The sequence below is a fragment of the Arctopsyche grandis genome, chromosome 12, assembly GCF_051622035.1.
Source record: "Arctopsyche grandis isolate Sample6627 chromosome 12, ASM5162203v2, whole genome shotgun sequence".
NCBI classification, from domain to species: Eukaryota; Metazoa; Arthropoda; class Insecta; order Trichoptera; family Hydropsychidae; genus Arctopsyche; species Arctopsyche grandis.
In genome coordinates, this window is record NC_135366.1 from 1,138,900 (window position 1) to 1,164,236 (window position 25,337).

The 25,337-nt window shown below is 32.6% G+C and overlaps 1 protein-coding gene across 2 annotated transcripts in view; it reads right to left on the reverse strand.

The window, feature by feature from the left end:
* Positions 1 to 21,925, reverse strand: part of LOC143920597 (uncharacterized) — a 51,034-nt gene extending 29,109 nt beyond the window's left edge. Inside the window, exon 1 of one of the 2 annotated variants that reach the window (XM_077443539.1) lies at positions 21,595 to 21,925. The gene's annotated coding sequence lies outside the window, so the exon portion shown is untranslated. The remainder of the gene's footprint in view (positions 1 to 21,594) is intronic. The other variant, XM_077443540.1, reaches the window with a different exon arrangement.
* Positions 21,926 to 25,337: the final 3,412 nt, after the last annotated feature.

Here is a 25,337-nt window from a genome sequence, read left to right on the forward strand (position 1 = left end):
CCAAAGCTACCTGTATGTATATCCGTCTGATTTTACTGCAATAATAAAATATAGTAAACATACATGCATATATAAAACCAAGGCGGATAAGACCATACAAATTATACAAAAAATAAATTGTTAATTATTTAGCTACATATGTAGATACTGATTGAATTATCTAGCTTCGAAATAATTCATATGTACATACGCAGTACAAGTTTCGAAAGTATACTTAATTTTTATGGCATGTTTCGTGCGATGTGTTGTGTATAATAGAATATATAGACAACCGAAATGATGCTTTGGCCCTACAAGATGATTTGTTCAGGCTAGAGGCTTATTGCAGCATAAATAAGTTGGAAATTAATGTAGCAAAATGCTCCTGCATAACCTTCACCAGAAAACTATGTCCAGTTGACTTTCCTCATTCAATCAACGGACATAGACTCACAAGGGTATCGGAAATTAGGGATTTGGGAGTCTTTTTAAACTCTGATCTATCCTTTAGTAAACATATTGACAATGTTGTACCTCGAGCGTCGAAGGCCCTCGGGTTCGTCATCCGGTCCTCCAAATGCTTTACTTCTATAAAATCATACAAAATACTATATTGTGCATACGTAAGAAGTATTGTTGAGTTTGCATCCCAAGTTTGGAACCCAGAGTACTCTGGTGCAAGAGACAGATTGGAGCGCATTCAGAAGAGATTCTTGAGGTACGTCAGTAGCCGTTTTGGATTAACCTATACTTCCTATGAAGATGCTTGTAGGTGTCAGCATCTACTTCCTCTTGTCAAAAGAAGGGAGATAGCTGACATCTCAACAATTTTGAACATCCTTAACGGCTCGATCGACTGTCCTCAATTATTGAGCAGACTATCATTGCGTGTACCAAATAGAATGACTAGATGTAATGAGCTCCTTTACATACCTAATACTTTTTCTAATTATGGAAGAAGCTCATTCATCTGGCGTGCAAGCTCCACCGTCAATACACTAATCTTAACAATTTCTATGTTTGACTTATTTAATATTAATGCTATACAAGCTAGAGTAATTATTGCAAATTTGTTTTTCGATGATTAATTTTAATGAAAATTTACGATTGTGATTATGAATTTTTATTTTGATGTATTTATTTTGTCTTTTTGTTTTTTGTTATATATTATATTTTTTTTATTATTTCATAATTTTTATCATATTATTATTCTTATTATTTTGATATTTTTATTATACTGTTATTTCTATTTTTTTTCTTTTTTTGTTTTCTTTAACTATCTTACTCTATTATCATTTTTGTTTCTTATTTTAAATGTTTGAGCTTTTCTTTTTTTTACCTATATGTGAAAATTATTAATGGTTTACTTAACATAATTATATTTTTTTTACTATCAATCTATGTAACTTAATAAACTGTAAATTTTCCAAATAAATAAATAAATAAATAAATAAATATTGAAAAAAAAATAGATATAAGATTGTCAAACGAAAATTTAAATCTATGACAGGCTCGACTTACAATGAGTTGTGCAACTTATTTAGGTGATTCATCGCTCGCTATCAAACCATCCACACTCTTAGTATGCATAATTGTCTTAGGACTTAAAATATTAACAACACCTTCAGCTTGCGATACATTGGAATAAACTTTTTAGCCGAACCTTATGTCGAACCGTGCAAAAATAGACTGAATAGAATTAATTATCTGCCAAGCGAGCAGCGAACGTCGTACAAGAATGAGTATTAGATGTCCGTAACTAGTTTGCAAGCCGTGTTTTGTCACACGTACATTACATATATAGATTTTTTTATATTATATATATTTGTAATACGACCTATCAAATGGGTATGTATGTATAAGACCGAACATCTGGCAAGGGAGATCTAGCCTTGATTTTTTTCTGTGATCAAAATTTTATCAGATCAAACACTAATGAATATAAAATTGTTAGATAGCCATCAGTCTATTAGTTCCCAAGCGACAAATCAATATTATGAGAAGAATTCGCATAAGAACTAATAGTCGACTTAGTTAATAGAAGAAGGCACACATGTAGCTTGAGCTTTTTTCTTGGGACCTTATTAAGATGAAATCTCAAGCTAAAACTACATAGAATCTATCCAATGCCAAGAATAGTATCTACAATGCTTTAAAATTTTTCAAATGATTTATTGATATCCTTTAGGTGGATATGGTTGTCTGTAGATATGGTAGACAAGTCTCTAGCAATGTATCCAAATACCAATACTTATCTTTCGTAGCCAAGACCCTACGATAGATTTGTCTGCTAACGAAAACTCCATGTAAATTAATTTTTAAATTCTTTATTATAATTCGATCCTTCTTTTGTCCATGTTTAAATCTCTTCCTTCGCTTCAAACCACATCTCTCATCAATGTATTCCGAATTAGATCTCTTCCCTTTAGCACATATTGTTCCATACTTTCTGAGTGCATTGGACTTTATGCAACATTTCGGCATTCAATGCCACATTTTTCTCATCCATACATCATTACCGTCGAATAAACAAGTTAATGACCCAAAAATATTAAAAAAAAAACGAGTTAAATATTAGTGTTAGGTTCTAAAAGGGCGTAAGAAATTAATACAAGCACAATATTTACATCAATACAAAAACGAGTCTTCGCCGTTTAACACCCATTCGTCGAAGGCTGTATTTATTAACTACCTATACAATACAAATTCGAGTGAAAGTTTACTGTATACATACACACATGCATATGTATATAAATGCATACATAAACTTGATTACAATTCAAAAGAACAATGCACTTAAAACCGATACTAAAATTCGATTCGACACAAACCAAAATCGTATATCGAAAACACCACATACTTTCTCACGCATATGTAAGAACGAACTCACGGAAAATATATACTTAGATATAGATGTATATTTATACATTTATAAACACACATTCAATATAACAGTAATATAATATAATCTGTATATTTCAATCCACATACATTATCATTAAATTAACGCGATGATTTGCATACAGAGCAGTTATAAAAACCAGTTTGCCAAACCGAAACTATTCGCATGAAAAAATCGCAAGTACCACACACACACACTGGACCTATCGTAAACTTTGACACATCTCACTTACTCTCGAGCATCATCAAAATCAATATCTCGAAAGCTTCTTAACAATGGCGTTCTCTGTTTATACAAATAACATTAGGTACATATTTGCTATATATGTAAGCGGAACAATCAATCGTTTAGTTGGGGGCTAATTAAAGTGTACTGTGTGGCTTTTTGTACTACGATTTTTTGATTTGACGTCAATCAACGGATCCCCGCCTGTCGATTGACGGACAAATGGCCGACAGCGAAGGCTGTTCTGATCGAAAATAAAAATTAAAACGAAAAAAAAATTATGACGAACGTATCAAACATTGACAATCGACGATACCTTCGCCGTGTCGTTGCCGCCAGATTGAAGTTCGGATAAGTGTTTGATTTATTTTGAACGATACCTCGGTGCAGCGATCGAATGCCAGATAAATTTATTAAAAATGGAAAAAAATACGATTCGTCATTCGATAAGCTGAAACGTAGATATGTACGTAAGTAGTAACGCGGATTGAGAAAGACTGGAAAGATTGAATCGCGCGCGGGATTATAGTGCAGCGTAGTTCGTGACACGTTGCGTAAGTTTCTGACGATTATTTTAAATAAATATAGATTTAAAAAAAAAAAAAAAAAATCACCATTGGATAAAAGAGGATATGTAGAATGATTCTGCATAATTTTTGGCGGAAATTTAAATTAATTTCAAATTCATTTTATCGATTGAACTTTAGCATAATCTCGAACCGCTTTGCTGCTCGTTCGGTATGCTCTATTTCACTAATTGTCAGTTATAGGAAAAACATTCTTAAATACAGCTATTTAAACTTAAATTTTAAAATACAGACAGGGAGAGATAAGAATCTTTTATTGCGATTGTCAGTCAAATTTTACGGAAATTTAATTCCAAGAAACTGAATATTTACATTTAAATTAGCTCATTATTTATTTTTCATAAAATATGTTCATGTACATTACGGCCAATGTAATAAACTGTCGATTTATAATTATTAAACAACTATCTGGTTCGTGTGATTTATCATATTAGGAACAGGTGAAGCTAAGTTAGGTTGAATTGGTACAAAAATTAAAAATAATAATATTATTAATTAGATAAGCGAATTTATAAAATTGACTGCAACAAACATATGTACATATATTTATTAATATATATATATATATATTTGATTGATAATAATGCTGTTCATACTTGCAATGTATCGGGTTAATATTTAATTTATTCATTTATCAATAAAGTAATTATCGTTTTATAAGATATAGTCAATACATAACTTCGATTTATATGCATATTGATAGATTTATGCAAATAAATGTAAATTTCTCGATCAAACTACTGTTCTATAGCTAAAAATAATATTCGACAGCAAACTGTATTCGATTACAATATAATAATATATATAAAAACGGAAGGGATGTATGTAGGTATGTATGTACATACATATATGGAGATTTGAAAAGATAAATATAATAAAAATTATCAGAATTTTACAAGAATGCAAAATAGCGCCGTGAATACTGACAAAACCACACGTGCACATGCTCATTTGTACGCGGACGGCCGGGCGAGCGCAAGGGAATGAATGGGGGGGGGAGCGCGGGGGAGGAAATTAGGAGGTGACGCAAATAAAAAAAAGTGTATAGTATACTTGTCGCATTGGAGCGATCTGTAATCACGAATGTACATTGATTTATTGAATAAAATGAAATATATACAATATAAACGGGTCTACGTGGCGAGACAGAATGTTAAATTACAGAAAACACAAATATCGGAAGGCAAAGATCGAAAATCGAAAGATCTTAAGTCGAAAGATCAAAAAAAAAATGGTGCATGGTAAACGGTACATACTCACTTAATTTGCGCGAGCAGGATACAACAGGAACAAGAGGAACATGCTTTTCCTCCCGTATTCTGCGCGCGCACATTAATACGGGAGGAAAAGTCTGTTCCTCTTGTTCCTGTTGTATCCTGCTCGCGCAAATTAAGTGAGTATGTACCGTTTACCATGCACCATTTTTTTTTGATCTTTCGACTTAAGATCTTTCGATTTTCGATCTTTGCCTTCCGATATTTGCGTTTTCTGTAATTTAACATTCTGTCTCGTCACGGAGACCGAATATAAACATAGGACTATTTAAAAATTGAATATCTGTAAAAAAGAAAATAAACAATACGCAATTTTTTAACACAAATTGGCGGGAAAATAAACAAGTGGAAAAAATAGTATTTTTGAAAATTGGTTTTATTATTTTAAAATTTAGATATATATACATATTTTCATCGCTCAATATAATATTAAAAGCTTATTTACAGTAGCAATAAAAAAATTTATAAAATTAATTTAGCAGATTACACGGATTACCTAAAAACAATCTGCTTTAAGTCATCGACTTTAGAGAGTCTTTAATTAATATTATGTATTAGATGTATTATGAACATTTATAAGGATTGTAAATAGGTTTTTGAGCTCTTTTTCCTATTATGCTGTACATTATCATTAGAATAATATAATACTATGATTACTAACCAAATTAAATTAAATTGTAAAATAGAAAATGATCAGTAGATCAGTAGCTATTAAAATAGATATAAGATGTATTGTGAATATAATTTCGTAATAATAAAAAGCATTTAAAAATCAAAATCAAAAATAAATTTAATTTACAACGAAGCATGCCAAAGTGCAGTCACACTTTTGACCGCCAGTGTGCATAAATACTGACCACAATTGTCATTTACACTGAAAATTCACTTATAAAACTAGCAAATAAACACGATAGTTTCGCCCCAACGCAACGCTCACCAAACCAAATCGTTAATTTGAATTGAAACATTATCAAAAATCGCAAAACGATTAACCGGACTAACCGGAACTCGATTAAAAGCGTCAAAGCACACACAAAACAACGACAATAATAATGCAATCACACATACATATATGTACATACATACCCGGACTATAAATTCAATTTCTCCACCTTTAATACCGGCACGGCACACAGGTAAGCAGTTAATTAAATGTTTATACGACGCGTTCGGTTCAATAAATTAACCGCCACGCCTCGGATAACCGAATGACTCACTAACTCATCGCCAGATCGATGTTTTTCGCCGTTAATTTAGATGTTAATCGATTTATTCCATCGGGAGAGGTGCCTGTTAATTTATAGCTCAATTTGTTTGTCGCATTTTCGTGTTTGTGTGTGTGTGTGTTAGGAAATGTTACCGAATGGTACATGGATATTATTATTAGGTACTATGTAACTACTGGTCAACGGCGCGTTAAACTTCGCGTTAACCGGACGGTTCAAAACAACATGGACCGATAAGATCGTTTTATAATAAGAATAGCTTCGATATCATACGATATTATTGCATAGTGTTCGATTCGATTAGTGTTCTGGCTTCGGCTCGAACGAGCCGGGAATTTTCTTTGTTTGCTCTTTCATGGGGAAATTGTACGTTTAATTGTTGCGATATTTATCGGCGTGATCTATAATTGTATAATTTCAAAAATTATTAAAAAAAATAATGAGAGTAGTTGGCAATGAGATGGTATCGCTGTTTAACATTATGGACTGAATAATGTTAAGAAAATTTAATAAAAATCGATTGTATGTATGGATATTGAGTCCATACTGCCTTATTGGCAGATTAACAGATAAGTTCCACTTGAGTTTTTGCGGCGATAATTTCATCTCAAAAAGTGGAATTTTGTTGAAACGTTGCAACGTTATGTTAACCGTTATAAAATAAACATTTTATTTGTGAATATAACGAAAGCGTGAATTCTTGAATTGATTATCAAACTGACATTTGAATATTTTGTCAAACACCAAAATTTGTTTTAAAAAAAAATCGATCATATTCTTCTTTTAAAATATATTGATTAAAATTTTAAATAGTCTATCCAATGAAATAGTAACTTATTTAAAAATAAACTTGATGATTATCTTAAAATAAATGGGTTTTAAAATGAAAGGTAAAAATCCAGTTTATCTTTTGTATTTTCTCTTCTTTTTTTTTAAATTTTATTTTCCCCTATGTTGAGCTCTTTATATTTGCGTTTTTTTTGTTTTGTTTTTATCTTATTTGATATTTATATTTTTGTAATATAACTTTATGTATTAACAAACCATATGCCACCTTTCGAATATTCTTAAATAAATAAATAAAACATTGTTTCTCTATTTTTTTCGGGTTACTCGTATTGTATTGTTTAATATTCCATAATTTAGATTTTTTGTATGAATCGTTGTGAAATTATAATTGAACAAATCTCTTGGATCCATGCTGCCTCTTTTATGTATTTAAATGCTTTAGGTCATCGACTTTAGAGAGTCTTTAATTAATATTATGTTTTAGATGTATTATGAGCATTTATAAGAATTGTAAAGAGTTTTTTGAGCTCTTTTTCCTATTATGCTGTACATTAACATTAGAATAATACAATACTATGATTACTTACAAAATTAAATTAAAATTGTAAAATAGAAAATGATCAGTACATCAGTAGCTATTATAATATGTATTGTGAACATAATTTAGTAATAATAAAAAGCATTTAAAAATCAATGTATCTAAATATTATTTATATGTATTAATAATATTTAAATACTTTCAGATTTTTTGTAATTTGTATAAAATTTTTGTGACACTCTTGACATAAGAATCAATTAGTGGGTTAGAATCATGAAAACCAAATTATTTAGAACAACAAAAATTTCTACTCCATACTAATCTCCAACATTTGACCTAATCCCGACGAAACCTCAAAGCGTAACATTCCTAACCCACTCACGCCCAACAAACATATTTTTCTTTTTGGAATTAAACCACCGAACCGAGCGTGACGACAACAATGTCATACCTCGCGACAATGAAAATGATACTCCGTACGAAATTTTCCGATCGAATTGCCATATATAATATTATAATTACGTTTTTTTTCTATACACACGGATTGCGTTTTCGCGGCAAAACTTTCTAAGCCACCATATATATAGCAGTAGAGGAAAAATTCCTTCGAGAAAATGTTGCGTGGCAGACGTTTCGTGACAGACGAGTGCTTCTTTTCGACTAGAGTAGAAAGTAAATAACACATGTGTCTATTATACATACATATGTACATATAGGTGTATGATACGGACAGAAGAATAACAATTGGATCCGATTTTTCCTGGTCCGTTTTTACATACAGGGTGTGTCGTAATCGGGAAAGTTGAAACTCGACCTTGCGCCGTTGCGCAAGCTTCCATTGTGTCGCGAGAGCTTTTAAACTGTTTGACATGAATTATTATCATAAATAATATATCTTCGATGTAATCGTTCCAGACGAAAGTGGAGTAAGACCTTTTTGACAGAAAAAAAAATCAGAATTCTTTAGGAAATTCTTGTAAAATTTTGTAAGATAGCCATAAAGCCAAACAAAAAACTTACTATTCAAAAATTCATTAGGTCTATTTGGCGTAACATTACAAACAAAATAAAATAAAGTAAAAATATGTACACACAAATTGAACAGACCCTTCATTGCAACAATTATCAGATATCGAATTACTACAGACAGAATTATACAGACATTATTTGAATAAAGTATGATGAAATACCCTCATATTAAAGCAATGTCTATAAAAAAATTGTGAGAGGTTTATGAGATAAAATAGGAATTATATTATATATAACATACCTCTTCTATAATGTGTATATAAAATTATTATTTTGAATAAAAATACCAATAATTTTATTTTACTATCGCCATCTATGTTTAAAACTAAAAACTGGATAAGCGTCAGGCATTTTTCAGAAATTCAAATTTCAAACGCGTCTTATGGTGCGTACGCACCAAGCCAACGAACGGCCCACAGGCCAACTTTTAAAACCAGTAGCGTACAAAATATCGAAATAAAAATTAAATTTAAAAATTTAAATTAAATATCAAAATTAAAACTATTATTATTATATTAAAATTAAATTCAAGTATCAAAATAAAATTATAATCATTATATTAAAATTAAAATTAAATATTGAAAGTTAAAACAGAACATGCACAATTTAAATAAATTTTCGAGATTGACCTAAAATTAGATCATCAACAATCACATACAGGTAATCCTCGACTTTTGTTTGTCGAAGATGTTTTGACTTACGAAGATACGCACTAAGATCGAAAAAAAAATCAAAGAATTATTATTTTCACTTCCCCGTAATGCGCAGTTACTGAGAATATATCATGTATTAGTATGGGTGATCCAACGATGGTAGCTAACCCGGGGTGTTGTCGGTCACATCAAACGGATTTTTTTATTCTTCAATTGTTTCTCTCGTCGAAATAAATCAAGTAATTAAATCATTTCAGAGGTAAAATTTATCGGATAATGTGTGATTATTAATTTTATTTCGACGAAAGAAAAAAAACCCTTTGACAAATCACCGACATCCGACACCGCGTTTTTTTATGAATTGTTTTTTTTTTTATCGATCATCCACGTGGAAATACAGTAACATCTCGTGACGACTTTAACAATATTTTTTTTCGCTCGTAAGCAGAGAAATTATAGTATTTCTCTGGTTTTAAATGCATATCGTCGTAATTCAAAACATTGTTGTAATTCAAAACATCAACGATGATCTAATTTTAGCTCAATCTCGCTCTTTAGCTTGATTTTGATATTTAATTTCAATTTTAAAATTTAATTTTTATTTCGATATTTTGTACGCTACTGCTGGTTAAAAAGTTGGCCCAAAATCGTCGTTGGTTTAGTCCGTAAGCACCATTACACGATATTTTTGCTCCATCGTAATGGCGGAGGACCCATTTACTTATATTGATGACCAAAATGAGCAATACGGCAAAGTATGAAAACGATCGGATAAAAGGCAAATTTTTTCGTAAAGGATGTAATAATAAAAGGCTATGTAATAAAAATAAAATAAAAAAGACCTACATATTGTAGCATATGGTAAAAGGAGCCACCGTTATAATTGATTTTTGAGGATTGTCTCCAGGATTAAGTGCTGTCGGATAACAATGGAGACCCCCCGAATGGACTTAGTGGTCGGTAATGGCATTCGGTCACTTCCCGCTTGAGTTCTCAGAACTGACAGCGTGAGACCGTGGTACTGCATATCTGGTACGTGACTATAGCAATAGGTAAACAAACGCGCGAGGAAGATGCAGTGAGCGACCTGCCCTTTATAAGCAGGTAACTAGGCCATATGAAGGCATTCTGGACGGAGCATTGGCAGTGCGTGGATCTCATTAATCACCCAATAAATGCTGTGAAGCGACTTTGACCTTTTATTTGGATCCTCCACCCACCCATACGCAACAATATAAAGGAAGGTTCGCTTCAGATTTAAAATTTGAAAACAACTAGCATTTTATTAACCGATGCGACGTTTCAATATAATAAGATTAACGGTATTCGAGTATTTTCTAAAATACACAAGACACATTAAAAACCACGAAAACTCAGGGATCGATACAAATCAATCAAAATTTTGAGATTGAATTTTCTCACAAGCACAAAACTTCATCTATCGATACAAATACGTACATATGTGTATATTGTAGAAAAAAAAAACATAAGTATACTTATTTTAGTAGTGCATATATAATATTTACATAATCCTTATATAATACAAACCTTGTTTATAATTTTTAAATAATACTAAACATGGTGCTACTTTAGTATGCGGTCTACCTTAGCATGCGGTCTACCTATGAAACGCAGTCGACTATTTATTTTTATTTGTATCGTAGTAACGACTTGTTTATTATATTTTTTAAAGTTTTTTCCTGCCGCCCCATAATGTTGTCGAAGCATTTCTATCAAAATTTCGTCAGCAGCGAAGAAAATACCGACCCTAACAAGCTAATCTTAAATTAATAGGACCAACCTTAACTTAACCTAGCCTAACCTGACCCTTGAATAAATAGGCGTTGGCTGCTAAGATATGTTTTTTTTTTTAGTTTTATTTCATCAATATTTTTACAAAAAAAAAAACATATCTTAGCAGCCAATACCTATTTATTTAAGGGTCAGGTTAGGTTAAGTTAGGTTAGGGTTGGCCCTATTCATTTAAGATAAGGTTGTTAGGGTCGGTATTATTCAGTCTCACTGTCACACGCGAGAACTGAGACAGTGAGACCGCATATTAAAGTAAAAGCGTGAAGATACATAGATCGCATACTAAAGTAGATATGTGAAGGTAGACCGCATACTAAAGTGGCACCCTAAATATACTCACACACATATAGACATTAATTTTAATAAAATAAATAAATTTACTATTGAGATTAATGTGTTTAAAAGTTTTAAAGATTAATTCAAAACAAATTACTATAAATAAATAAAAAAAATGTAATTGAAAGGAGTGTAATATCATCTTAATATACCCATAATATAATACAAAGATTACCAATGTAAAACAACAACATGCTATAAACACTAATTTAAAACCATAATCATAAAGAAGTGTGGAATTTAAGGTCGCCTACAGAACAGTAAAAAAAAACTTTTTTAAGCCGAACGAGGGATGAGGGTTATATAAATACATACATACATCTCAAAACAACATTCGCAATCAAACAACTATTTTATTATCTGTATTGTTTACACTCACTACTAGTGGATATTAACTTTCGTTAATTTCACTACGTCACGGTTCGCATTCACGCGGTATTTTTGTACACAAGTGCATGTTCTTTTGCAATGCAATGCTAAGTACAGGAAAAGTGCATTTCCACGAAATTCGAATCGATTAGAGCTTTCATTGTTCATAGGAATGCATAAGAGATGAATCAAAGGCACCTTTCTCCATTTGTTCGATTTCAATAACTCCATTATACACACGTGAAATATAAATTGTTGTTCAGAAACCACAGCTCAAACCATAAGACTAAAACGACCGAGACTATAAGGTAATTATATCAGTATTATAACACGACTATAAAGTAAGACTATATATGTATATGTACTAAGTACAAACCGGTACACACCCACAGAAAACAATTTTGGATTTCAGACTGCATAGAAATATATCTAAGAGATATGATAATAGACCAATGTACCCAGAAGAATTGACACATGAACTCAATTTATGAAATTTTGGGACAAAGAACCAGCTGAATAGATTAGTGGTTAGCATATAATGCTTTGAAGAGAGTGGTCACATGTTCAAATCCTTCTGGTTTCTGCTGACCAGACCTTGGATTTGTGACTCCAGGTCAAACGTTTCCTATCAGAGTTAACCAATTTATCTGATTTTCACTGAAACGGTTTCAACAAATTGGCAACCTTACCCATTTTTTTTTACCTGGATTTGTGACTCCAAGTCGATCGTTTCCTATTAGAGTTTGCCAATTTATCTGATTTTCATTAAAACTGTTCCAACAAATTGGCAATCTTACCCATTTTCTCACAAAATCTCGAGTTTTCGGCAATCTCGAATTTCACCGAATTGTATAAAATGCTGCAGATTTACAAATTTGACCATAAATGTCTGTGGATGTTAATTGATATGTGGATTTACTGAATTTCGCTGAATTGTTTAATTGCTGCAAATTTACAAATGGGTGCGATTAAACTGTCCATTGAGAAAAACACACTGTATCTTAAAAAAAAATGTTTGTGTTTTATTTTCAGTGCATTAAACAATCTCGTGTTGTGCATCGAATACAATATTTTGGCATAATAAAGTGACCACTGAAAAATATGAAACGATCATTCGAAAAAATATATACAAAAAGTGGCAACGTCACAGTCTTCCGCTATTGACAACTGTCAACTGTCAAAAGTGTTTACTTTTGTTTACGTATTACGTATGAATATGAATGATGATATCAGGTCGTAGAGTCGGATCCAAGGTCATAGGTGTCGAAGCTCGCAAGCCGAAGTGTAAAAAATAAGGAATCCAGTAGAGAGAAGCGTTGATCGTTGTCGCTATTTTGGTATTCGCGACGTTGTCGATACAGTTCATCTGTCATATCATCAGCCTTTTAAGTAACAAATATTTTTTTCAATGATCTGAGTATAGTTTCTAATGCAATCTGTATCCGTCATTTAGAAATGCACACAATTTTTTTTTGTTTTTGTTATGTACAAATTTTTTTTAACTGCTTTTTTAAACGCATATTTATTAAGTAGAATTTTAAATTGTTCCCTTTACAAATTTGACCACAGATGTTTCTGTGGATACTAATTGATATGTATTTATGTAATTTGTATAATACTAATAATATTTATATCAAATGTACAATGTTTCTGGCCAGGAAGGCGCATCGGTGTTCCCGGTATGAAATAAAAATAAAAAAGAAAAAACTATATTCGAATAAAGTTATCACATACATACTACAAGTACAGTATGCATTGTCTTCAACCATATGTACATAAATAATGGTGAAAAACGTGATGCGAATAATATCATACGTGTCATAAAACTCTAAGCTATATGTACATATGTACATTGTTCGTACCATATCATGATATATTAAAGTGCATAGTGAACGGAAACATTGACGATCCTTTGTCAAAATAATGCGACACTCGTCAATCAAATCGCACGAACTGAGAAAGCCCCAAGACCCAAGAGATTGAAGCGTTCAAATTGCTATTCTCACGAGATAATCCCGATATGTCGGCTGAGGAATTTCACCGTACAGCCTTTGGCAAAATCTGAAACGTTGTTGTCGTCGTTTTTTTTTTTTTATCTCCTTTACCTCTTTCCACGCTTATGGGGTGGGGTATAATATTATAATCTGCATAACCGCAAAACCGAACCGGTAATAATGGCGATGGGGAAGGCCGCAGATCGTGATACATGGACGGTCGGGATGATAGCAAATATTTAACCGGGACATGTATCTCGGGAGATGGAGCAGATATCGTCTCGGTGCCGGGATGTGCTCTCTTGAGGATGTCATAAGACACACTTATTTATTGGCAAAGAGGATACTGTTGTGTAAGGACGCAGTGGCGGCTCGACTGTAGATCTACCAGTATACGAATACACATATACTAATGTACATTAACCAGCAGCATAGACTAGCGGTTAGAATATCTTGCTATGGTCAGTGTGGATATGAGTCACACTGCTTGCTGCTGGCCAGACCTTGGTTTGTAACCAGATCGGTCGTTTCGTATCAGAGTTTGCCAATTTTTTTGATTTTCATTGAAACGATTCCTCCAAAATTGGCTTTCCCTCCCCGTTCCTTTCGCGAAATCTTGAGTTATTGTGTTATGTCTCAAGATTCACTGGGTTTCTCTCCATGGATGTTTATTGTATAAATTCGTATTATATTGTATACGATGTCTGACCATAGATGTCATGTATGGTTTCGAGTTATGTAACGATTATGTATTAAAAAATTCGGGTGTGACCAACCCATGACTTTATCTATGTATTTGAGGAATATAAGAAAGTCACAAAACAAAATTCGATATTGAACCGTCCAGAAACATGCACACATACCGGCAGTACTATAATAGCATTTCGATACAGATTGAGCGCAAATGTATGGAAACTTGCACAAGACAAAATTTCTACTTCCGGTTGTCGGATTTCGTTCAATTTTTTATATATTACTTAAATTCTCTATCAGTATTATCCAGAGTACGTTGGTGCTTAAAATTCTTTATGAATCTTTAGTACGTAGTATTCTAGAATTTTCTTCTATTATATGGAATCCTACCCATATAACTCATTCATTGAAGATTGAGAGAATCCAAAAACGGTTTCTCAGATATCTTTATTTGAAACAGTATGGTTATTATCCTTGGCTATATCCTAGTGCATTCCTATTAGGGGCGTTAGGTTTCAACTCATTGGAGTCTCGTCGGAATATGTTACTGGGAAGACACTTTTTTAAGCTGTTGAATGGGATAATACACAATCCTCAGGTTCTAAAGGAATTTAGGTTTAATGCACCTTGTAAATTCAGGGACTTGAGAAATCGTGATTTGTTTGTTCCTCCTGTGGCTCGCACAAATATGTTGTCAACGGCTCCTATATCTAGAGCGATATATCTGCTTAACAGGATTTCTGGTGAAATTGACCTCTTCAATATAAAATATACTAATCTGGTTGAGTGGTTGTTGAGGAATGCCAGTGGTTGATTTTGCCTATTATAAATATTAATGATTGTTATTACTTTATCTATGTTTTTTCTTTTTTTTTTATGATTTTATGATTTTAATGATGTTGTGTTAATATTGTTATTATTATAAGTTATTATTACTGTTATCATGTTATTATTACTGAATGACCGGCCACAGCGACGCGTTGGAGATCTCTGTAATGTCACTGTGGCTAATATGTTAAATAAATAAATAAATAAAATATAATAAATATCAAGAAGATTAACATAATTTAAAAGGTCAAAATAAAATAATGAAATATTGTTTAAAAAAAAATGCTACTTCTAAAAAATCTACTGGGAAAAACCGATCTTCAAATAAAGCTCACCGTGAATTCAAAATCTGATATTATTAGCAATGAACTTATCAATTTAAAAGCCTTTCTTTCAAATAAATTTCAAAGTAAAATTAATCCACTCATTTTATCAAATTTTATAAAACAGCACAATTTACAAGAATTCTATCCAAACATTTGGGTTTCTATTTTTTTGATTTTTAAATGCTTTTTGTTATTACGAAATTATGTTCACAATACATCTTATATCTATTTTAATAGCTACTGATCTACTGATCATTTTCTATTTTACAATTTAATTTAATTTGGTTAGTAATCACAGTATTATATTATTCTAATGTTAATCTAAAGCATAATAGGAAAAAGAGCTCAAAAACCTATTTAATTTGGGTTTCTATGCTTTTGCTGACACTGCCTGAAACTGTAGCAAGGTCCCAAGTCCGGAAAAAAGAAGGATGGTAATCCATATTTATAATTTTTTTCTTAGGGTGTTTAGAAAAAATTGCTCGAGGGCGCCATTGGGTGTAAGGCCGGGACTGTATGATGATCCATTCCTCACAGTTGAAATTTGTTCGGAAGTAATGTTCGACTGTCAAAACAAAAAACGAAGACAATGCTACTCGAAACATTCCAAACGCACTAATCAACGACACCCAAAACTTTCAGCATATCTTCCTCGACAGCCTTCAAATTCGCTACTTCGCGAAAACTTACCACCCCCACCACCCCAACTGGACTTCCTTGGCTGAATGGCACCAACACGCACAATATACGCTTAGAGATGCAGCGCGTGCAGTCACTGGACATACATAGGCTGCATAGCAATTGGTCAAGCTGGCCATATTGTTGTGTGCAAACAAATCGTCTCAGTTGCCCCGTCGTGAATCCCAGGAAATTGCCAGTATCGATTGTGCGCGCACATCTCCGCAAATTACCGCCAGAGATCTTTAACCCCTAGTCTGGACTCCATGACACACTACATTCCAACACCGCTATTTAACTAACCCCTCCGCGACCGAGCTCGAAGACACCGAACCTCTGAATCGAGCGGTACCCAACTTTCAGACCGTACACCCAAAACCAATAAACAATTTTGACCACCAGTACAGCAGATATTTGTCAGAATGTTGAATGAAAGTTGAGAATCTGAGATTCAGCGAGTGTTCAAATCGAAAATTTGTCCGTATGCACAGTGAATGGATGATTGCCGGCTTGCACTGGACATTATGCAATTTGTTTGCAGCTGCACAACATTCTCAGTATGCGATACAAAGCCCACAACTACCTAGTGAGTACGTGTGCATTGCCTTTGTTAACCCCTTCGACTCCTACAGCGAGATCGATTTATGTAAAGCCGTCAAATTTACGATCACTGTTCCACGCCCGAGAATATGTACGCGATTATGCATAGACACCTTAGAAAAGCGCACACTGACGGTCAAACTTTTGAAATTATTATATGTAGTGCATTGTGTGGGCTTTTTTAAGTATAAGATTGTGAATCCAAGGAAATATCAATTATATTGTAATTTTTTTTTTATTAAATTGAACGTTACGGATTTTACAAACCAAACAAACAAACATATGTACATATAAAGTCTCTTTCGAAATTATATATTAGATTTAAAGTTTGAATATTGTGGGATTGCAGGAATTCCTAATGCACCACAAGAGTTATATATATTTATTTTATTGTCACAAATCAATACACACTCGCCATTACAGATTTGCTCCAATGCGACGGGTGTACGTTAATGAAATACATAAACAATCAGAAATCAGAAATACAGTAATACATACATATACAATCAGAATATATAGAATATAACAATTAATCAGAAATAATAATCATAGTGACATCTATGGATTTCAGATTACTGTGTATAATTAATACAAATTATACACAGGCAGATTTTTGTGACAACAGGATTAGATTTTTTAATACCAATTTTCAGGAACCGTTTCAGCAATGATCAGATAAAATTGGCAAACTCTGATAGAGAAACGATCGATTTGGAGTCACAAAACCCCCAAATCTAACCAGCAGTGGCGAGGACACGAACCTATGTATGACCTCAGTGATGCTAAATATATACGCTATCACTAAGCCAAACTGCTGGCCAACATAAATAATGAATATACATATTAATACGTACAATACGAAAGATACAACATTAGAAGCAAATGTTCAAACAACAATTAACCAACAGCATAGCTTTGTAGTTGCGATCTCGATCGAAAATAATTTATTCCGAGTATAATCTGTAGGTATGCTGGTCAGACTTTTCACATCGGAGTTGCAAATTTAACTGATTTCATTGTTGAAACGGTTCCTCGACAAATTGGCCATTCTAACCATTATGTCACCACTATTTGAATATGATTTCAAAATTTATAGTCTATAAAATTGATATATGTACAAGTTAATACTATAAATGTTGCTCAGGGACAGGCCGTTAACGACTTCACGAGAAAATATAAAATTGGGTCCATCGGCTATGCCACCTTTCCCAAAGTATAAATAAAAAATAAAAATAAATAATTATACCACTTAGGTACTGCAGTAAATTAGTCGTTGTATAGACCGGCAGTGGTGTCATCCTAATAGTTTCCATGGGTTTCCGGAAACCCGTTGTTAATAAACTTTGATCATGAGTATGGCAAAGTGCTATAGCGAGAAGCGGGCGAAAAGGGAAAAAAACGATCAGAACAGTGTGGACAAATGCGACAGTGTGGATGATAGACGTCACCGTGAACGAAGATGCAGTATTTTCAAACGTGGGTATTACGATTATTTTTCACCATGGTAATGGCGGGCGTCATTTCCACTTATATTGATGACCAAACCGAACAAAGTGGCAAAGTTTGAAAACGATCGGATAAGAACCCAAACTTTGTCACACGACAAAATCGAGTCTGAATTAAGAAGAGGTTAGTAATAATTAATAATAAAAATCAAAAGTTTCCGGAAACCCGTTATTAAATCTAAAAATTTTGTAATTAAATTCATATAATTTTGTCAAAAATTACAAAAATCTTGAAAATTTCATATATAATAGTGCCTTGAACGAAAAAAAAAGTTTTATGTATACATATTCAAAATAATTTTTTTGAAAAAAACTTTGGAAACCTTTTGTTCCGAAATTGGGGTGACACCACTGAATAGACGGGTACCTACATATATTCAGTACCCGCAAAAACATATTCCACGTGATGTTTAAATAGAAACGGTTGTGAAAAACTGATATTAGAATGATGTAAAGTTAAAAGTTACACAGTGAAACGTTACACCGAAAAATTTGACCGACACTGTGCGCGCGCGTACAATTCGCGATACCGTAACATCCGAATACATTACATATCGTGCAAGTGTAATTAATTTATATAATAATACGAACAAGTACATATTATAATATATCATCATCATACATACATACATGGTTACACAATAGCGATGGAATGAAAGTATCTGAAAATCTACGATAAAAAATGTATGACAATAATAACTAACGTACGCGGTCTACAGTGCGTGAAATTTACTTGCTTGCACCTTGTCTTCATACACTTTTCGAAGCGCACAGCGAATCATACACAAATATCAATTCAAATATTCTTCTCGCTTTCTGCTTAGCTCGCTGTCTTGTAAGTAATTTGAATTTTACATGTTTATTTAAATTATATCGAATAATTAATTTATTCAAAGTAAATAATAACACAATGCAACTTTCTATTAAAAATTAAAAATGTCCAAAATATAATCACCGTTGTTTTTTTTTTTGGTTTGTCGGTGCAAATTGTGCATTATATAATTGTGATATTATTTTTGATAACGTTGTACGTGAACTTGGCGAAAATTACATCGATTAAGACGCTTTTGGTTTACTAATGGAACGCTCTAAGAAAGTTACATTTTCTCTATAATTGTAAAGAAGCGAATACAATTGGTAATTTACTACAGCTTTTAGAAATTGGCGCACACGTGTTGCGAAAAAAAATCTTTCAATCTATCATTAATATTGCAAACCTACTTATTGTTAAGAGTGCGATGGGAAGACAATGTAAAAAAAAACCAAATTTTTTTTTTTTTGAAAATTACTATACAGGAAGCATAAAAATAGCCTTCAGGTATTTTTTTATATATAAAAAAAACATTTGCGTAAAGTATAACATTATTGTTTTTCGGTTCAATTTAATGATACATTGATAAAAAATAATTACATACATTTATGCATCGATGTGTTTTAAAAATTGAAGTTCAGTTCGGTTCAACAAAAAAAAGGGTCTGCTGTGTGCACATATTTATGTCGATAAATGTATAATATAATAATATGAAATCAATTGATTACGAAAATAAAAATATTAAGTGATTATATGTACGCGTGTAGTTCACAAAACGATAACAGGTGGTGCAATAAATAAATTAAAAAATTATTTTGACGAACTAGTCATCTAGTTATAAAAATAGTACATGGATTACATTAGTTGCAACATATACGAGCGAATGACGAAAATTTTATATAATTTTATATTAAAAATACTACCATGATCAGGGAAGTTATTTAGGGGGGGGGGGCATGGGGGGGCACTCGCCTCCCCTAAATTTAGGAATAGTATGAATTTAGAAAACATCATGAATTTAATAATAAATGAAATACTATGGATCTATGAATGCTTTTTATTTCTTATATCTTGGGTAGCTTAGTGGCCAATAAAATAATCGCTGCAATAAGCTACTTTGATAAAAAAAAGTATATTTTGTTTTTTGAATGGTATGCCTTGGGTAAAATTTTAGTCTGATGTCTAATGGTGCGTACGCACCAAGCCAACGAACGGCCCATTGGCCAACTTTTAAAACCAGTAGCGTACAAAATATCGAAATAAAAATTAAATTTAAAAATTGAAATTAAATATCAAAATTAAAACTATTATTATTATATTAAAATTAAATTCAAGTATCAAAATAAAATTATAATCATTATATTAAAATTAAAATTGAATATTGAAAGTTAAAACAGAACATGAACAATTTAAATAAATTTTCGAGATTGACCTAAAATTAGATCATCAACAATCACATACAGGTAATCCTCGACTTTTGTTTGTCGAAGATGTTTTGACTTACGAAGATACGCACTAAGATCGAAAAAAAATCAAAGAATTGTTATTTTTACTTCCCCGTAATGCGCAGTTACTGAGAATATATCATGTATTAGTATGGGTGATCCAACGATGGTAGCTAACCCGGGGTGTTGTCGGTCACATCAAACGGATTTTTTTATTCTTCAATTGTTTCTCTCGTCGAAATAAATCAAGTAATTAAATCATTTCAGAGGTAAAATTTATCGGATAATGTGTGATTATTAATTTTATTTCGACGAAAGAAAAAAAACCCTTTGACAAATCACCGACATCCGACACCGCGTTTTTTTATGAATTGTTTTTTTTTATCGATCATCCACGTGGAAATACAGTAACATCTCGTGACGACTTTAACAATATTTTTTTTCGCTCATAAGCAGAGAAATTATAATATTTCTCTGGTTTTAAATGCATATCGTCGTAATTCAAAACATTGTTGTAATTCAAAACATCAACGATGATCTAATTTTAGCTCAATCTCGCTCTTTAGCTTGATTTTGATATTTAATTTCAATTTTAAAATTTAATTTTATTTCGATATTTTGTACGCTACTGCTGGTTAAAAAGTTGGCCCAAAGTCGTCGTTGGTTTAGTCCATAAGCACCATAAAATGATTAATTTTATTTTTTTGTTTTTCCAATTTCTCTCTTCAATAATGTTTTTTTTTATATTTCATATTTTATAACTCAATAAGGTGTATGCAAAGTATATTTTCCATTTTTATTTTGATATATGTAACTTGACCAAACTTTTCCTGCCCCCTCCCCCCCCCAAGATAAAGCTGAAATGACGTCCCTGACCATGATCAAATTATGTGATTCTAAATTGAAAACTGTTATAAATGAAAAAACGAAGAAATATTCATCCTTAGATCCTTAGATAAACAGTCACAATATACAAGTTACTTTAATTTACATACCTTTACAGGAAAATCTTCTTCGTGTGTCAATTTATAGTATTAAAATTTTCTTATTTTCCGTTGATCTATCAAATTTTCACAGAGTGGTGTTCGCACAGAAATTTTCGGAAAATATGCATCGCGAATTGAACGTCAATTGAATGCGTAATTAATGTTTAATGTCGGTTTAAATACGCGTTAAACATCTGTCGGTGTGAGATCAGATGTTTCAGGTAGCGCGGTCTAGTGAAAACTGAACGCGTATTCGTTAATTATTAAAACAGGTAATTTCAATCGAACGATTCGGTCGAGTTGCACGCTGTAACCATGGCGATGCTTAAACGCTATGAGTGTTGCCATCAGATAAAATTATTATTAATAAATAAATTGTTTTTAACAATTTATAAATATGTGAACTCGAGGGTAACGCTACAGCTATTGATCAGCATACAGGTATTGGCCACTTGAACTAAAACAATATGCAAACAACGGTCGACGATAAAACAATGTATTAGTATAAAATACAGCCGTAGTGAAGATTTTTTTAGGGGAAGGGAAAACATTCGGTGATTATTCCGCAAAAAGCGATCTTACGCACTAAAATCTCGATCACAGACCGTGTGTCACAAAAACTCCATCAATCGAAAGACCACCACGCGAAATATTGCAGATGTTCCGTAATCGAGATTTTAGTGACTTGCGCGATATCGCTTTTGCGGAATAATCCGTTTACCGGGCAAAACATTGGTATCCCTGCTAAACCTTATTGAAAAAAACTTTTACTGATGATTTTCATATGTAGTAAAGCATGTACATGAATATGTATATTCAAGGCGTTCAAAGAATTCATTGTGTGATATATCTTAACATGATTCATATAATTATTATATATTATTAAAATAAGGGGGGGGGGGTAGGAACCCCTATGTTTTTTTCCCTAGGGGCAAAATATGTAATAATTTCCGTCTTTAAGATTGTACAGATGATTACCCTGATTTGTTTTCAAATTCAATTAGTATTTTTAGGGCTAAGGTGAAGATGTAATTTTTAGGGCTAAGGTGAAGATCTGTGGTTGATTGTTTTGGTAATTTTTGTTTTTATTATGTAATCATGGGGTGAAGGAATTTAAATATTGTCTTTTATTTATTTTTCTTTTATTATATTTTTATTTTGTATGTGTGCCATTATGTTTAAAAATAAAAAAAACAACTGAAGCATTTATTATAACCCCCTTGGCGTTGGGTTAACTCCGTGACAACAATTTTGCGCACCACCTACACATTTCGGATGGCGATGTTTTTATTTCAACTCGGCGAACGTCAAGAGGAGGCATTAAAGGAGGAGGTTTTCTACATTTAAAATCTGCGAAATACAAGTGGTGAGAGTTTTTAAAATGAATAATTTGTATTTTTAATTTAAAAATAATCGTTTTGACTTTTTCAAGAAGTTTTTGAAATTAAATAAGAAATTTTTTTTTAATATTTTTTATTTGAGGTAAAAATTTTAATGAAGATTGTAAGATACACATAAAGGTCTGTTCATACTTAACAGCACTGCACGGCTTCAGCACTGCACGACTCCGTTTCAAATATGTCATTGTATTACATTTCTATTCATATCTACCTACACGTCGCGGTCACGTCACGCTCACAGCACTTTGGCCGAGTGCAAGGCAAAATCGGCTTACTTATACATTACAGGCCATGACGATACGGCGCAATATTGCTTACGTCGTATTGTCGAGTACTTACAATATGAATGCATACACGTGCATTCGTAGCTACGCGTCAGAATACATGTCAGCAAAAATGTTTCGACGTTTATCGAACGAAAAATTATGTATAATCGCGTTGTTGTTGGAAGAAGAAGCTCAAGAGGGCAATAAAAAAGCACGGAGGCGTTTTGATGTGCATCCCATGTTAAAAAATAGAAAAATCGAAGGAGAGTTTTGGACACTGTATAAGGAGCTTGTGGATGATGGATAAATTTTTTTTAAATATTTCCGTAAAAAAAAATTTTTTTTTTTTTAAATATTCTTTAAATATTTGCGCCAAAACCATGTCGAAAGATTGAACAGCTGTCAACTGTCACTATCGATAATTGGTCCAAAACAGCAAAGCGGCTGAGTCATGGCACGTAATTCGCGTGTATATTTCCACGATGGCCAAAAAAACGGATACGATACGTTGACGGATGTTGGTGTAAGGTATAAACAGGAAATGTCGGGTACTGCTGTAAGCCTGCCATGGCGTAAACGTGACGGTTGGTATGAATATACCCATACAAAATTTACCAAAGAATACTTTTCGTACGGCCGGATACCTGCTGAAGTCGGTACGTGCTGACTACATAGGTATGAACAGACCTTAAAGCTAAAACTGTTAGTCAGGCCGCACACCAAAACAGCACGCAGCGTGCACGCTGCAATTGCTTCAGGAAGCATTTATTTTTATTGCAAATGTTTTTATTAATATTAATACATATTTGTTGCATAAAACTGTTGCAAAGGTTTTTAATATAAATACATATTTGATTAAAATTATATTTTAGATTTGTGTAATTCTTCTTTTTTGGACCTTTTTATTTCTATTCTTTTTTATTTTTATTTTTCGTATTGTATCTTTTTCGTTTTTGCAATTTTAGTATTCTTTGTTTTAATTTTTTTTGCTTGTTTGTTTGAAGTACTGAAGAAAGTCAGAATCATAGAAGTAGAATGCATAGAATCGCTCTCAGCCTACAAAAATGTTGCTACAAAAACTCTGCGCGGCAGAGTTTGTTCATTGTTTGCTAAACTTCGTCTCTCTCTCTTTTGTCTCTCTTCCGACTTTCCGTCTCTCTCTTCGATGGCTCGCTTTTAGACGATACTTTTGTTAACAATGACCATTCTATGCTTTCTATTTCTATGGTCAAAATGGTTCGGTGATTACTAGTCAAATGTGAACTGGTCACAGAACAAACGGTCGCTCTAGATCGGTCACACGTGATCATCCGTCATACTAAAACTGGTAACACCCGAAAATTGGTCACGAAAAAACTGGTCACACTCAAAAATTAAAAATTGGTCGAATTTTTGTGTGTGCAGTTTTTTCGTGACTAATTTTCGAGTGTGACCAGTTTTCTCGTGACCAGTTTTCTCGTGACCAGTTTTCTCGTGACCAGTTTTAGTGTGACGGGTGATCACGATCTAGAGCGACCGGTTGTCCTGTGACCGATTCGGTTCGGTGATTACTAGTCAAATGTGAACTGGTCACAGGACAACCGGTCGCTTCAGATCGGTCACATGTGATCACCCGTCACACTAAACTGGTCACAACCTAAAATCGGTCGACCAGTTTTAGTGTGACGGGTGATCACGTGTGACCGATCTAGAGCGACCGGTTGTCCTGTGACTGGTTCACATATGACTAGTAGTCCGTTTACCGACTATGTATGAGTGGAATCTTAATCTACTCTCTTCCATTTGGGCCTCGCTGTGATTTTATTTTATTTATTCATATTTTGTTTTATTTATTTTACTTTTTCTTTCTCCTTTGTACATTTTTATGTACTATTTTAATTGTATTATTATTTTCCTTTTGTTACTTTTTTATTACTATTTTATTTTACCATGTTTTCTGCTTTTTATTTTTTTTGTTTTTTACTAATTTTACTTGTATTTATATATTTGTTAAATGTAGGCCATTGTGGCGCATTAGGCTCTTCCTGTAATGCCACAACGGTCCAAAACTATTAATAAATAAATAAATAAATGACTAGTAGTCCGT